The 16312-nt window shown below is 40.8% G+C and overlaps 1 long non-coding RNA gene and 1 gene segment (V, D, J or C); both read left to right on the top strand.

Annotated features, from left to right (window-relative positions):
• LOC310747085 (immunoglobulin alpha-2 heavy chain-like) overlaps nt 1-10663 on the top strand; it is a 136413-nt gene extending 125750 nt beyond the window's left edge. Inside the window, exons 4-9 of the C gene segment in view lie at nt 2945-3247; nt 4062-4385; nt 5117-5452; nt 6568-6900; nt 8767-9102; nt 10062-10663.
• Nucleotides 10664-10886: 223 nt separating this feature from the next.
• Nucleotides 10887-14159, top strand: LOC310747206. The gene is made up of 2 exons (XR_014540897.1): nt 10887-13110; nt 13850-14159. It is a non-coding gene; the product is annotated as an uncharacterized lncRNA (long non-coding RNA).
• Nucleotides 14160-16312: the final 2153 nt, after the last annotated feature.

Here is a 16312-nt window from a genome sequence, read left to right as displayed (position 1 = left end):
TACAGCATAAAAAGTGTTTTAAAATCCCTTTGTACATTGCATGGGAGAGTTTGGGGATGAAGAAAGTGTGCCTCCTGGGACACATCTCCAGACCTTTGTTTTATCCACACAATGTAAAGAAATATTGTCTATGTGTATATGTTTTGAAGGAAAATATATTCTGAGATTCCCGTGACTGTCAAAGCTCAAGGACTTGTGCTTTGCTTTATTGCTATGCTGCAAGCCTGTTTAGCAGTAAATACATGGGGGCAGACTCTGAGAAAAGGGAGAATGTGTTAGGAGCAGGACTTACTTTTTTTCAGCCGGAACTCAGTTCTGGCACCTCTCAGGTGGGTGCCATTGCCATTCTAAGAAAACAAGTTCTGGCACCTCTTTTTTTCTAGAAAAATAGCACTGATTAGGAGGTGCATTAGGTAAGTTCATTCTGATTGGTCTGGGTGATAGCAGACTCGGATTGGCTTCAGGTTATAAAGTCAGGAGTTAATTTTCGCAGTTGAGCTAGAGGGAAATGAGTTGAAAAGAGAGATGTGAGGAAAAGACCAGAGGAAAGCTGAGGCCTGAATATTAATACTTATCTGGTGCAGATCAGCAGAAGGGAGCCAGGGGCTGAGTTTGTTTCAGAGGCTGCACTATGCCAAGCTCTTACTAGAGGAAGATTACAAAGCAACTGCATCTGCCTGCTGTGATTAGGAAGGGAGTCCAATGCCAATTTTAAATGTGTGTGTGTTTTTTTTTTATTTTAAATAAATTTTTATTGATTTTCCAACATATATTAAAACACAATACAACTAACAACACATAAACAAACAAACATATAAACACGTATAATTTCATAACCTCTTTTTCTTAGACCTTATTTCAACGACTTCCCCATACCTCCCTTTTCTGCATCCCTGTTTTAAACTTTTCCAGCAACCCCTAATTTCAATTACTTATAATTCACTTTCTTTAATCTTTTTTCTCTTACCCAATTATTTGTCACTGCAATTCTGTTTTACATTGCCCATGACATTTTAGCACTCATTAATTTTACAACAGTTCTTAAGATAAACTTTAAATTTCTTCCAATCTTCTTCCACCGTCTCTTTCCCTTGGTCACGGATTCTGCCAGTCATCTCAGCCAGTCCCATATATTCTATCACCTTCGTCTGCCACTCTTCCAGCGTGGGTAGTTCTTGTGTCTTCCAATACTTTGCTAAAAGAACTCTTGCTGCTGTTGTAGCATGCTTAAATGTGTGTGTTTTTACAACTGCAGAATGAGTGTAATAGTGCTGATTCTGTAGGTCAGGCGGGCGCATGTGGCGTAAGTCAATCTTGTGAGTAAATAAACCCAAGGATTGTAGACATAGATGGCTGGGGTGGAGGTTTAGGGGATGTCAGCAACAGCATCGCTTGAGTCTTTATTCTGTTGAGGCATGGGCAGAGTGCAGTTAGCACACCAAGCGAAGTGTGCAATTGAACCCAGGACATTGTTTGCAGAAAAAAATACGCCAGACAGTTCTGTAAGGTCAGCAACAGTGTATTTTACTGACAGCTAAAAGAACAACTATGTACAAGTATAAAGTGATCCTGCCTCTGTCTGCCTCTCAGAATAGAGCAACTAAAGTCTTTCCAGGAAAAACACTTTCTGCCAGAGATCCAACACAGGAATGATACCTTCCAGCAAGTCACACTACTTGTTACAAACATAAGGCTAGTTATACTCTCTCATGTGCTTGAGTCATTTGCGGCACAGGTTCCTTGAGCTCATGACCTCGAGCTGTAGATGCAAGCATTTACACTTAATCAGCCATGACTTGGCTTTTCATCTGCAGGCATAAATTTACGAACTCCAACACTCCAACAGCAAGCACCTTTAAGACCCCAGTGTAAGCATCAGTCTTCCCTGATGAACACAACATCTCCTTTCATAAGCCAACAACCTTGGCTAAAAGCTCATCCTGTAAAGAGTGAGGGTTCCCATCTCATGCCTAAATCCCCACTACCAGCTACTAGGAAGTTCTCAAACATTCCGAGTGAATAGCTGGCATTGGAAAATTGAAGAAGCACAAATACTTAAGCATGGTGAGGCTGAGGAAACTGGCTTTCCCATTGCACATGCACAATCCAGGGTGTTTTAGCCCACTAGAGACTTTACCGGTGTGTAGCTGGAAGGGTTTTCAAGAGGGTGATGGGTAGAATCAGAGGAGTACTTTGTCTACAAATCTTATCATTCTTTCTTTGAGCTTGAAGGGGGTCATAATTCTCTAAATAAAAAACATTCTGTGAACGTTCTTAGTCCTTGTAATGCTCTTTGGAGTGGGGGCGGTTGCTATTTCAGTCCTTTTTTCATTTTTTGTTTGTTTATCACCTGGGTGAGATTTCTCTTTATAGCTGGGAGTGTCAACATGGTCTGTGGACACTTCAATCTCACTGCCCTCCTGGATAGTCCGCTAGAAAGAAAATAGAAAGATTATATACTCTTAATACACATTAAGAGTAGCCAGTGTGGTGCCCTTCAGATGTTGTTAGGCCCCAGTTCTCATCATTCCCAGCCGACATGCCCAGTGGTGGGATTCGTAATCTGGCAATATCTGACAGGTACCATATTCTTTGCCTTGTCCTACATGCCCAAAGTCATGAGAAACGCTTTGACAATCCTGTAAGGCACACCAAGCGTCCCCTACTCCCTGCCCCATATTCCATATTAACAATGAAGACCAAGAAGCAGTTGAGCAGTTGAGAACTAAGAACAGAAATAAGGTGATACCTCAGGACCCTGAAACATGCCTCTTGTGGTCAGAAAAACAGCATCAGAATAACCCATCTCAGCAATAGCACACATACATTAATGTTTCTTTCTCTACAAAACAATAGTTCATTACCTTTCAGATAACCAATCTCAGCTGAAGATTTTACATCTTCCAAAAACACTCTATCCTTTTGTTTTTCTTCTCTCCCACAGTTGCTCCAGTTGCCCCCACCGTTTTCCCACTTATTCCATCTTCTGAGTTCATTACAATTGATGGAAATATCACCATTGGGTGTTTGGCCAAGGGTTTCCTGCCTGACCCAGTCACTTTCTCCTGGAGCAATGCCACTGGCGAGACCTTCAAGATTAAGAAATTTCCTTCAATCAGGTCCAATGGGGCTCTCACCGTAAGCTCCCAGGCAGTTATTTCTGCTACTGCTTGGAGTGATTTCAGTCCCTTCTATTGCACAGCTGCCCACTATGCAACAAGCAGGACAGTACGAGTGGTTCGTCAGCGTAAGTGAATTTATTTGTCTTTTCTTTCTTTCTTTCAAAAAACAACATTACCCAGCAGCCAACAGCAACACAAACCAGGAGATTAGCATCAAGTATGTATCTTGCATCCAATTAACTACCTAGTTCCTAAAGTGCTATACAGTACATCATTTTATCTTCTTGACACAATGAACAGTTATGTAAGTCCAGTTCAGAACTAAGACATTCCTGCATTGGATGTTTATTTATTTATTTCAAGGAGAGAAAGGAGAGGAGAGGATCTTGCCCTTGATTTAAGATGAGAAATAGTGTTTCTTTCCCCTTCCCCTTGTCCCATGTCTAGAAAGCATGGGTCCGAGCAATTTTCCTTTTCCCAGACAAAAACCGCTCTTCACTGCTGAATTGGAGCAAATGTCAAACCAACGAAAACCTGACTGATGTTTCCTCCTATTCAGCAACACAGACTGGGTTTTCCTGGGGGGCAAGCAGAAGTTTGTATGAGCCCTTGCATATGATTACCCTGTAGCATGGGAAATGAACTCTTTACCTTCTCTGTTTTTACTCTTAAATTTGTTCTGATGCTGCGCCCTGCCTCTGCAGGCTGAACCCAACTCACATTTGGTTTGCCTCAAATGAAGCCCTGCTCCAGTTGATTTAATGTGAACATGCTTCTCTAGAGTAGGCCAAGCACACAATCTGCTAGAAGACAATCTCATGAATTTGGTCTGCAGATCTCTCCACATAGGAATACCTCCAGTTGTATATCTTACCCTTGGGTTGCTGGATTCATCTGCGATGAAACAGTTACTTTGCACTGTTTTCCTTCCTTCTCAAGCACTGAACCCAGCCACTCCACCTAACATTATCATCAGCACACCACGCCTAATGGATTTTGTGGGGTCCCCCTTAAATGCCACCATCACCTGCAATGCTATTAATCTGCACACTGAGAAAACCACACTCCAGTGGCTGAGGGATGAAGCAGTTCTTGAATCGGATGGCCCCACTACCATTTCAACCTCAAAATGCAATCACAGCCTGAGGAGTGAGCTAACAGTCACCAAGAGAGACTGGGACAACGGCAGGAAGTTTTCCTGCAAGGTGTTCAACGAGAAATTCAATGGGATAAGGAACATCAGCAAACCCCTTATTTGTGGCAGTAAGTTGAAAATTCCATCCGGAAACTGGTTTGCCGTTCCAACGCAACAGGGGCAGATCTAATCTTGTCCTCAGGAAGAAGCACTCGATATATTTGGTCGCATTCCAGACATATTTGTTGATTAACACAGCAGAGATTCTAGTTTATTTGCTAAAACTCATCTAGGATTTCATCAGAATCTATACATGTCTACAGGCTAAACCAGAGGTGGACTTGCTCTAGAATACTGAATTATCGGTATCCTTCAGCATATTCTAGGATACTGCTGGAGTAGATCCAACCTTGGTTTTAGTGTTACATGAGATATTATGGTAGTCATTGTCCCCATTTTTTTCTACTGAGCCAATACTCACATTATTTTTATAGACAAAAAACAAACATAGTCTCCTTGTATTTTGTTTTTAATATTTCCCCTAATGAAGGCTTTTTGTATTTGGGTTTATACAAAGCACAGTGTAGAAACTCTAGATCTGGCACACCAGTGGATCACTAAGGAAACAGACTTGTGCAGCAGCTGGCAAGGACTCCTATCTACAAGACCTTCTCCAATCTATATGGTGCACACAAAAGATGGGGAAATTCTCAATTTTAGTTGACCATAAAAATAGAACTCTTCTGTACATTGGATGTTTGAATCAGATATATGTTGGAGATTAAGGGCAAACAGGTTTTGAGGTGCCAGTAGAAGTTAGTCTGCTGTGGAATTGAATGCTCTTCTTATTTCTTTTTAGATCTTCCTGTCCCTGTCAAGGTTGAGACCATCCAGCCTTCCTTTGTTGATATTTTCCAAACCAAGACGGCCATTCTGACCTGCAGAATTTTGAACATACCTAAGGACCAAGATCTTAAGGAGCTGAAAGTCACCTGGACACGAGCAGATGATGGCCAACCCCTAGAGACTATCCTTAAACAGTCCCAAGAACAAGAAAGCAGTGGGCTGCTATTCAAGGATGCAGTAGCTACGGTGCATGCAGATGAGTGGAACAAAGGGGAAACTTTCAACTGCAAAATTATTCACCCAGCTTTATTTCCCTCAATGGAAGTCAGATCCTTGCGCAAGCCTCAAGGTAGGTGTCTATTTTACATCATCCTACAAAAATGGCTAACAACCTTCAATGTCACTTTTTTTAAGGACTTTGGCTTTACCAGACTCCAGAAGGCTCAGAATAGTTTTCTTCTGCCCCAACAATCATTAAGTATAGATTTTTCCCAACCTGGTGTCCTCCAGCTATTCTGTACTAAAATTTCTAATGGATATGAATATTTGGTTACATATATCGCCTATTTTTTAGATATATGTTTATTTTTAGCATTCTTTTTTCCCCTTTTTTCTTTTTCTTTCTTCTATTTTGTTATCTTTATTTGTTATTTGTTTATATGGCATATATGTTTTTCAGCATATGAATAAACTGAAAAATTGTTAAAAAATATCACCTTTGACTATTGGTCATGCAAACTAGGGCAGATATCTTTCATAGTCCAAAATATCAGGAGAGTAGCATTTTGGGAATCTCAGATTTGATACCTGAGTCTAAGGCTTTGGCAGACCTAAAGATGTCTCCATTTCAATTGCTTTAATTCCAGGTAGTACTTTTTTATCACACTTATTATTTTAATAATTCCTCTTATTTCTCTGGGTGCCTAATGAGATAGACCAAACTGAGTTACAATGGTGTGACTGAGACCAACCAGTGTGAACTTTAAGAAATTCAAATGTGGGTATCCAACTTCCAAAGCAAAAATATTTCACCACTTAGTTTCTGTTCACAAATTTCAGGTCACACTAATCTGCAGCATCAAAACTGTATTCATGGCCTTCTGTTTAGGGACAAGCTGTGCCCACGAAGGCAAAGACAACCCACCAGCCACGTATTGTGTGGCATTTCATGTGCCTTCCACTCTTATGCTCTTCCACTCTTTTTACGTACATGCACACACAGAGCAGTGGACCATGTCATCCCAGTCTTTAATAAAAATCCAGATTTAGAAAGCCATTGCATCTGGTCATCTTTGCTCAATGTCCAGGTCACCTGCTAGAAGACTTCTACCATTCATCTTATGTCTTCATCTGACTCTCTCAAACCATACGAATGAGGTCATGGTTAAGAAAGGAAGGAAACAAGATACTTTTAAAACATTGCATTTGATATTCTCTTCATCCCCCCCTCCTTTAACCTTCCAGATGGCAACCCCTCTGCTCCACATATCTACATCCTTCCTCCTCCTTCGGATCAGCTGGCTCTGCAGGAAACAGCCACCGTCACTTGTTTGATGAAAGATTTCTCCCCTCCTGAGTTCTTTGTCAAATGGCTGCGGAATGATGAGCCCGTAGATGCTTCCAAATACTTCACCAGCACAGCCACCCAGGAGTCCAAGTCACCCAAGCGGTATTATGCCTATAGCATGCTGAACGTCAACGCAGAAGAGTGGAATTCTGGAACTACTTACACTTGCATGGTGGGGCATGAGATGTTGCCCCTCCAGACGTCTCAGAAGACCATAGACAAGAATACGGGTAAACCAACCGTTGTCAACGTCTCCCTCATGCTCTCTGACATCGCCAGCACTTGCCAATAGCCATTCTTGTCAAGCCTTCTGCACATCTTTCTCAGCTTCCTAATTCTGCCAGCATCTGCTTTCCCTTCTTGTGTCTCCATTTGTTTAATTATTGGCCTTTTATGGAGGAAACGAGAGGTGATGTACCCTGAATGTTGTAGAATTAACTGGCCACATCTCTTTGAAGTAAAACAATAGTTTGAAATGAAGAAAGTTTATAGAAACATAAGAAGATAATTCTGTCTTGTGGTTAGAAATGGTGATAAGGGGGTTAATGTTAATCTCCAGTCACACAAATGTGAGATGTGGTCTCTACCCCCCTTTGAATTGGATGGGAAATTAAGCTTCGACCCACTCAAATATGATCTGGAATTTTCAGAGGGTGATAGAAGCATTAGACACCGAATCTTCCATGATTGTGTTTGCAGGACTTACTGTTTCCAGAAATCACTTAGTCCATTAGGTGCATCATGATGGAAGAATCTAGAGCTTCATTAACAAGCAGGGCATATACACATATAGCAATCAATCAATTAATCAATCAATCAATCAATCAATCAATCAATGTTATGGTTGCTTTTGTTATCATTGATAATGGCTACTACCTACAATTACTATGTTCCCCAGAGGGGCTGAGGAAACCCAGCCAAATCAGCAGGGTATTATTATTATCATCATCATTATCATCATCATCATCATCATCATCATTAGCATTCCACCTCCACTGTTGGAGACAATCTGCCTCTGAAAACCAATTGCTGGGAACCACTGTTGCATTCAAGTCCAGCTCATGGACTTTCCAAATGTATCCAGTTGACCACTGGGAGAACAGAATGTTAAATGGGTGTTCAACGAGAAATTCAATGGGATAAGGAACATCAGCAAACCGCTTATTTGTGGCAGTAAGTTGAAAATTGCATCCGGAAACTGGTTTGCCGTTCCAACGCAACAGAGGCAGATCTAATCTTATCCTCAGGAAGAAGCACTCGACATATTTGGTCGCATTCTGGAAATATTTGTTGATTAAATAAGTTTATTCACTTAAACTCATCTAGGATTTCATCCGAATCTATACATGTCTACAGGCTGAACCAGAGGTGAACTTGCTCTAGAATACTGAGTTACCTTACCTAAACAGATTCTAGGGCAAGGTCTGAAGACACATACTGCAGAAACAGTATCCTTCAGCATATTCTAGGATACTGCTGGAGTAGATCCAACCTTGGTTTTAGTGTTACATGAGATATTATGGTAGTCATTGCCCCCATTTTTTTCTACTGAGCCAATACTGACATTATTTTTATAGACAAAAAACAAAGTCTCCTTGTATTTTGTTTTTAATATTTCCCCTAATGAAGGCTTTTTGTATTTGGGTTTATACAAAGCACAGTGTAGAAACTCTAGATCTGGCAGATCAGTGGATCACTAAGGAAACAGACTTGTGCAGCAGCTGGCAAGGACTCCCATCTACAAGACCTTTTCCAATCTATATGGTGCACACAAAGGATGGAGAAATTCTCAATTTTAGTTGGCCATAAAAATAGAACTGTTTTAATTGTCTGTTTTAACTGCAAGTCTTTTAGTTCTGACCCTCTTGCAGTTGTTTTAACTGAATGTTTTTATCTGTTTTAATTATCAGTTTTGTTTTTTACCCACTTAATATTCTATTCTCTGACTGCTGGTCTATGACTGTAATAAACTGATTGATTGATTGATTGATTGATTGATTGAATCAGATATATGTTGTGGATTAAGAAAAAACAGGTTTTGAGGTGTCAATAGAAGTTGGTCTGCTGTGGAACTGAATGCTCTTCTTCTTTTTTAGATCTCCTTGTCCCTGTCAAGGTTGAGACCATCCAGCCTTCCTTTGCTGATATTTTCCAAACCAAGATGGCCAATCTGACCTGCAGAATTTCGAACATACCTGAGGAGCAAGATCTTAAGGAGCTGAAAGTCACCTGGACACGAGCAGATGATGACACACCCCTAGAGACTATCCTTAAACCTTCCCAAGAACAAGAAAGCAGTGGGCTGCTATTCAAGGATGCAGTAGCTACGGTGTGTGCAGATGAGTGGAACAAAGGGGAAACTTTCAAATGCAAAATTATTCACCCAGCTTTATTTCCCTCAATGGAAGTCAGATCCCTGCGCAAGCCTCAAGGTAGGTGTCTATTTTATATCATCTTAGAAAAATGGCTAACAACGCTCAATGTCACTTTATTAGGACTTTGGCTTTACCAGACTTCAGAAGGCTCAGAATAGTTTTCTTCTGCCCTAACAATCATTAAGTATAGATTTTTCCCAACCTGCTGGCCTCCAGCGATTCTGGACTAAAATTTCTATCAGCTTTGACTATTGGTAATGCTAACTAGGACAGATATGTTTCATAGTCCAAGATATCAGGAGAGTAGTATTTTGGGAATGGCTGATTTGATACCTGAGTCTAAGCCTTTGGCACAACTAAAGATGGCTCCATTTCAATTGCTTTAATTTCAGTTAGTACTTCTTTTGCTCATACTTATTAATTTAATAGTTCCTTTTTATGCACTGGATGTCTAATGAGGTAGACCAAACTGAGTTACAATGGTCTGACTGAGGCCAACCAGTGTGAACTTTAAGAAATTCAAATGTGGGTTTCTGTTTGCAAATTTCAGGTCACACTAATCTGTAGCATGGTATTGTCCATGTGTCTTATTGGGTCATAAATGATACAAGACTGCACTTAGAGTAGATGAAGCCCCCATTCTAAGCCCACATCAGCAATGAAGAGATGATGTGTCTGCATTGGCTTAGTGGGAATGTGAACCATAGTCTCTCTGTCTCTCTTATGTGCTTCCACTCTTTTTACATACATGCACACACAGAGCAGTGGACCATGTCATCCCAGGCTTTAATAAAAATCCAGATTTAGAAAGCCATTGCATCTGGTCATCTTTGTTCAATGTCTAGGTTACCTGCTAGAAGACTTCTGCCATTCATCTTATATGTTTTCATCTGACTCTCTCAAACCATACAAATGAGGTCATGGTTAAGAAAGGAAGGAAACAAGATGGTTAGCAATGTACTTTTAAAACCATGCATTTGATAATCTCTTCATCCCCCCCTCCTTTAACCTTCCAGATGGCAACCCCTCTGCTCCACATATCTACATCCTTCCTCCTCCTTCGGATCAGCTGGCTCTGCAGGAAACAGCCACCGTCACTTGTTTGATGAAAGATTTCTCCCCTAGTGAGTTCTTTCTCAAATGGCTGCGGAATGATGAGCCCGTAGATGATTCCGAATACTTCACTAGCACAGCCACCCAGGAGTCCAAGTCACCCAAGCGGTATTATGCCTATAGCATGCTGAACATCAACGCAGAAGAGTGGAATTCTGGAAATACTTACACTTGCGTGGTGGGGCATGAGATGTTGCCCCTCCAGACGTCTCAGAAGACCGTAGACAAGAATACGGGTAAACCAACCGTTGTCAACGTCTCCCTCGTGCTCTCCGACATCGCCAGCACTTGCCAATAGCCATTCTTGTCAAGCCTCCTGCATATCTTTCTCAGCTTCCTAATTCTGCCAGCATCTGCTTTCCCTTCTTGCGTCTCCGTTTGTTTAATTATTGGCCTTTTGTGGAGGAAACGAGAGGTGATGTACCCTGAATGTTGTAGAATTAACTGGCCTCATCTCTTTGAAGTAAAACAATAGTTTGAACTGAAGAAAGTTGAACTGAAGAAAGTTGGAAGATTCTAGAGCTTCATTAACAAGCAGGGCATATAAACATATAGCACAAAATAAATAAATAAATGTTATGTTTGCTTTTGTTATCATTGACAATGGCTACTACCTACAATGGCTATGTTCCCCAGAGGGGCTGGGGAAACCCAGCCAAATCGGCAGGGTATTATTATTATTATTATTATTATTATTATTATTATTCCACCTCCACTGTTGGAGACAATCTGCCCCTGAATACCAATTGCTGGTGGTGGTGGGAACCACTGTTGCATTCAGCTCCTGTTCATGGGCTCCCCAAATGTATCCAGTTGACCACTGGGAGCACCCAATGCTAAATGGGACTTTGGCCTGATCCTGCAGGGGTCTTCTTCTATCATTCTTACTACATATAAAAAGAAATATCGACAAGAACTAATTTATTGAATTCATTCAGACACACACACACAAATCTCTGACCTTCAGAATCCTTGGCCAGGTCAAATCTTCCACTATCCTTACAGAGAGATGTAGTCACTCACAGGACTACAGAAAAGATTAGAGGGGCCCAGAGCTGCTGCTACTCCAGCACTCTTCCTTAAAATAGAATATAGTGTCCCTGCCTTCCCACCATCTGCTCCCCTCCCCCCCGAAAAAAAAAAATCCATGGCAGATCTTACACAGGATTTCCTTTTCCATAGTCACTGTCTCAGGACAGCAAGCATAGCTGCCTCTAGCATATCAGGAGCTAGGAAAATAAACAAGGCTGGGGACACATGCCTGTTTGGAGGTATAGGTCACCCAGGTGCCATACCTCCTTTCCACTCTTCCAAACAACACTGAGGAAGGCAAGGCTGTGAAAAAAACTAGGCCAATTCTTTCATTCACGTTCAAAAGTTGCAAAAGTTGTCCTCCTCACTCATAACAATTCCCCACTTCTTCTTGGTAATGGTAGGCTGTAGAAAGCCAAAAACAATATCAGCAAGCATCTCAGCCACAGTAGAATGTGGAGCCCAGGAAAGCACTTTGATTTCTTCAGTACTGGTTGGTGTTGAGGTGCAGCCCAAATGAATTTCTTTTGGGAAGATGAGTGCTTTTCATTCTTAGGTTTCTTTCGTATATGGAGTCTGGTTAAATGGGATAGTGCTCCTGGAGCAGGAACAGCCTTCTCCCACAGAGACTTGCCTCAGGTACCTGGAGTTGTTTGTTCTGCTGACACCTTTGCTGCACAGAATCCCCTATTTGCTTCTAATAAACAACGGTTTAGAATGTCCATGCTTATTACTGGAGATAAAAACTGAAAAGAATATACAGGATAAAAGGCTAGTATCTTTTATCACATACACAAAATAGGTCACACCAATATGATGGAGCAGGTTGAGTTCTGAATTTATGAACAGAAGACAAAAGTTCAACCTTCTACTCAGTCAAATATAGTAGTGTGGCTTTTCTCATTTTGTCACACATACAGTACTGATGACAGCTGAGATACAAATGTAAGGTCATTTGTAGGTTCATATGTGTTACACAGAATGCTAAATGGAATGCTATTTTGGGAAGATGGGCATCCATACTCTGTGGCAGAACATTGGTTGAAAAATTCCAAATGATCCCCATCTTTGAATAATAAGATAAACTCTTATAAATGTGTCTCATGGTTGAGACATCTCCTCCTGTATATTTCATCATTAATGTACACTCATTATTCGTTAAAGTTGCATTCTACTTTAAAGATGTAGGCTCAGTAAGACAGGCTACACTTGCAACTTACTGTATAATGCAATCCTGTGTACGATGTTACGACAAGAACAACTCAGAAAATCACCCAGGCTGGGTGGGCAGTTATTGCAAAATTCCTGAGGGCTCTTCGTGGTTAAGAGAGCATCATGTTGAATAAGGGCTTCTAGACTCCCTTCAGCCAGCAGGTCATGCCATGCAGAACTCCTAAAAGATTTATGGCTCCATCAACGTGAGCTCAGCTCTTTGAGTTAATTGCATATTAGATGAGGCAAAATCAGCATCATGCTGCCAGCACAACCAAAGGAGGAGACAATAAGCCATTCACAATATTTGATGCCCCTCGGTGCAGCATGCTACCATTCCAATCCTTCACTAAATCAGCGCGCCTTGCCTTTTCTCAGCACCACCTGTCACCCGCCAGCATCCATGTTTGATTGTGCCCAGTCCAAAAAAAAGAATTCTCTTGTCTCCCTAAGTATCTTTTCCACAGCTCCTCACACTCTTTATGTAACTCAGTTTTGTCCCCTGTGTCGCTTGGCTACACTGAGACCTCCCCATGTTTCTAAACTGCAGAAAAATCTGATCTGCATGTATCATCCAAAGCTTATCTAGATGTGATCGTGGATGCTGATGACGATGAAGAACTCCAAAACATCTCATCAATCCTTTCCACTTTCATCATCCTTTTCCTTGTGAGCCTTTTCTACAGTGTCATTGTAACTGTCTTCAAGGTAAGATATATGGGGCAGAGGGAGATAGGCAAAATGATCAATAGTAATAAGTCACTTGTAGCAGACAGGATAAGGGAGAAATGAGAGAACGCAAAAGCAACATGCAGGTACTATGGTCTTCATGGGGTAGGCCAAGCCAAGATTCTAGAAAAGACAATTATTTTGCAAAGCGTTCAGGTTATACAAGTTGAAGGAATATTTGTCAAAGATGCAGATTAAATATTCAGAGCTTTGATAATGCATTTCCCCCTCACTGTATGGATATACAGTCGTACCTTGGAAGTTGAACGCTTTGCGACTCAAACGTTTTGGCTCCTGAATGCCACAAACCTGGAAGTGAGTGTTCAGGTTTGCAAACATTTTTTGGAGCCCAAACATTCTGCAGCCAATCGGAAGCCATGCCTTGGTTTCTGAACATTTTGGAACTTGGACGGACTACCGGAACAGATTCCGTTCGACTTCTGAGGTACGACTGTATTTCAGCAATTTCAAGCAAAACCTGTACAGATCCAGCACTCTAAGTGATGTAGATAACCCTCCTGTCAGTTCCAGTCTTCCAGGAACCCCAAACCGTTATTTCCACCCAACAAAAAAAAAAAACTCCCTATGCTGTTCAAAGACATCTTTATTACATCACAAAATGGCAGTCGCAGACAGGACAGGAGGTTGTGAAACAGTGGAGGGTTGTGTGACATTATTTTCTTCCATGACATTAATTATGGTTGTTTTCCAATTCCAGGTGAAATAACAAAGTGAAGAGGGACAATAAGTTGCCTAACATAAAAGACTGTCCATTCTTTCAATTTCTTTCATCACCAGCACAATCAAGGATTTAATAATTCTCCATTCACTTTTGGGGAAAGGTTGACTGGACAGATGGCATTTGTCTTCGCTTTGTCTCATCATGTAGCTGGGAGCAAGTCCTATCAAACTAAACGGGACTAATATATGACTAGACATGCATGGCCTTTTGCTGCCAGTGTTCCATTTGAACTGGACCTATTGGACTGGTTGTTTATCCTTCAAACATGTATGCTATAATTTTGCCTTCCTTCAGTGTGTGTGTGTGTGTGTGTGTGTGTGTGTGTGTGTTGTATTCAGCTAAGTACTACTTAAAGTAGACCTAATTAAACGGCGTTTCCGTGTGCTGCGCTGGCTCGCCAGATGCAGTTTTGTCACGCTGGCCACGTGACCAGGAAGTGTCTCCGGACAGCGCTGGCCCCCAGCCTCTTAAGTGAGATGGGCGCACAACTCTAGAGTCTGTCAAGACTGGCCCGTACGGGCAGGGGTACCTTTACCTTTACCTTTAATGAAATTAATTAAACTCAATTATCCCTTTTAACTCCAATGGGTCTACTCTGATTTAGGACTAGCATTGTATACCACTCATCACTGTGACTCTGTCGTGGTCATATTTCATTTTAGCTATTGTTGCCTACCTAGTCTAAACCCAAAAAGAGGATATTGCAATTTCAACTCTGAATGCAGTAGACAGAGTATTGTACCATATATATCAAATATAATGTTTGCCTTTACTCCTGCTGTACATTAAGCTTACATTTCTCATGACCATTTTACAGTCCTTCTGAATTGTTACTGTAACTACTTTTCTAGTTTTAAGTGTATCCCACACTGCATCCAGAGGCAAGAAAGGGTTCCGTTTATTCAAGAAACACCGTTTTTATAACTAAAAAAAGCTTTATCTCTTGAAAAGTTTTAAAAAAAAAAGAGCTTCCCAAGAACAAATAGAAAAAATAACTCCCTAGTGGAGCAGGCAGCAATGCCATCAAAATGTGTTACACCACAGGTGAACATCGTTGTGTGTGTTTTTTGGTTTTGTATTCAACTAAGTACTGCTTAGAGTAGACCTATTGAAATCAATTAAACTCAGTTATATCTTTTAACTTCAATAGGTCTACTCTGATTTAGGACTAGTCGGGAGCTCCTCAGAGTGACAAGGAGATGCTCAGGCTCCCAAACACTAGACAGGACACTCAGGAGCGATCGTGTCAACCAAGTGATGGGCTCATATATTTGTTATTTTTCTCTGTGTGAGAATGCACTTTAACGGTGATAGACCCCAAGCATAAGCTGTGCCTCAGTTTTCCATATCGGACATGGGGATATGCCAGCCTCTCTTTATTTCATATAGTGCCTACACAAAATTAAGAAGTGTATTTTTTGCAAAGGAGGGTTTCCATTACCAACTTGCCATTTACTTTGGTTTCCCACAGCAAACACATGCCTTATGACATTTTTAGCTGACTCACTGCACATAAGGAAATGAGTTTCTGTTGAAAGCCCCACACATCACATCTGCCTGTCTCCATCTGACTGGCAGTACTTGCCTTGGACTGAAAGTGGAAACGCATGCCTGGCCACATTTGCTAGCGTAAACAGGACACATCTGTTCTGGGGATGACTTATTCAAATGTCTTTTTTTTTAAAAGATATTTATTGGAGTTTTGCAAAGACATAAATTTAAAAGATCATATAAAAAGAAAGAAATACAATAAAAGAAACATAGAAAAATACATAAAATAAGAAAAGGAAAATAAAAACAAATCCATTTTTGTAACCCTAACTCATTATCTTATTTCCTTGGCCTCCTCACACCTCCCCTTTTTGTATTCCCATTTAAATAATCAAATCAGCAAATCCTTGCCCTCTTTCGTTTATCTTAACTCTATATCTTAACATATTATAACTCTATATTTTCATCCATTTATCAATTCATTTTTGCATTTTCTTATTAACTTTGTTGCCACTTATTTTCAATCCAACATCATTTTAACATTCATTAATTTTACAGTGTTTCTGAAGATAGTCTTTAAATTTCTTCCAGTCTTCTTCCACCAACTCTTCTCCCAGGTCTCGGATTCTGCCAGTCATTTCCGCCAATTCCATATAATCCATCACCTTCATCTGCCACTCTTCCAGGGTGGGTAGCTCTTGTGTCTTCCAATACTTTGCAATAAGTATTCTTGCTGCTGTTGTTGCATACATAAAGAAAGTTCTATCCTTCTTTGGCACCAATTGGCCGACTATACCCAGGAGAAAGGCCTTTGGTTTCTTCAGGAAGGTATATTTAAATACCTTTTTCATTTCATTATATATCATCTCCCAGAAAGCCTTAATCTTTGGGCACGTCCACCAAAGGTGAAAGAATGTACCTTCATTTTCTTTACATTTCCAACATTTA

The sequence above is a fragment of the Podarcis filfolensis genome (assembly GCF_964270895.1).
Source record: "Podarcis filfolensis genome assembly, chromosome: 13".
Classification (NCBI taxonomy): Eukaryota; Metazoa; Chordata; class Lepidosauria; order Squamata; family Lacertidae; genus Podarcis; species Podarcis filfolensis.
The sequence above is the reverse complement of the archived record's forward strand: the minus strand, read 5'-3'. Positions and strand labels throughout refer to the sequence as shown.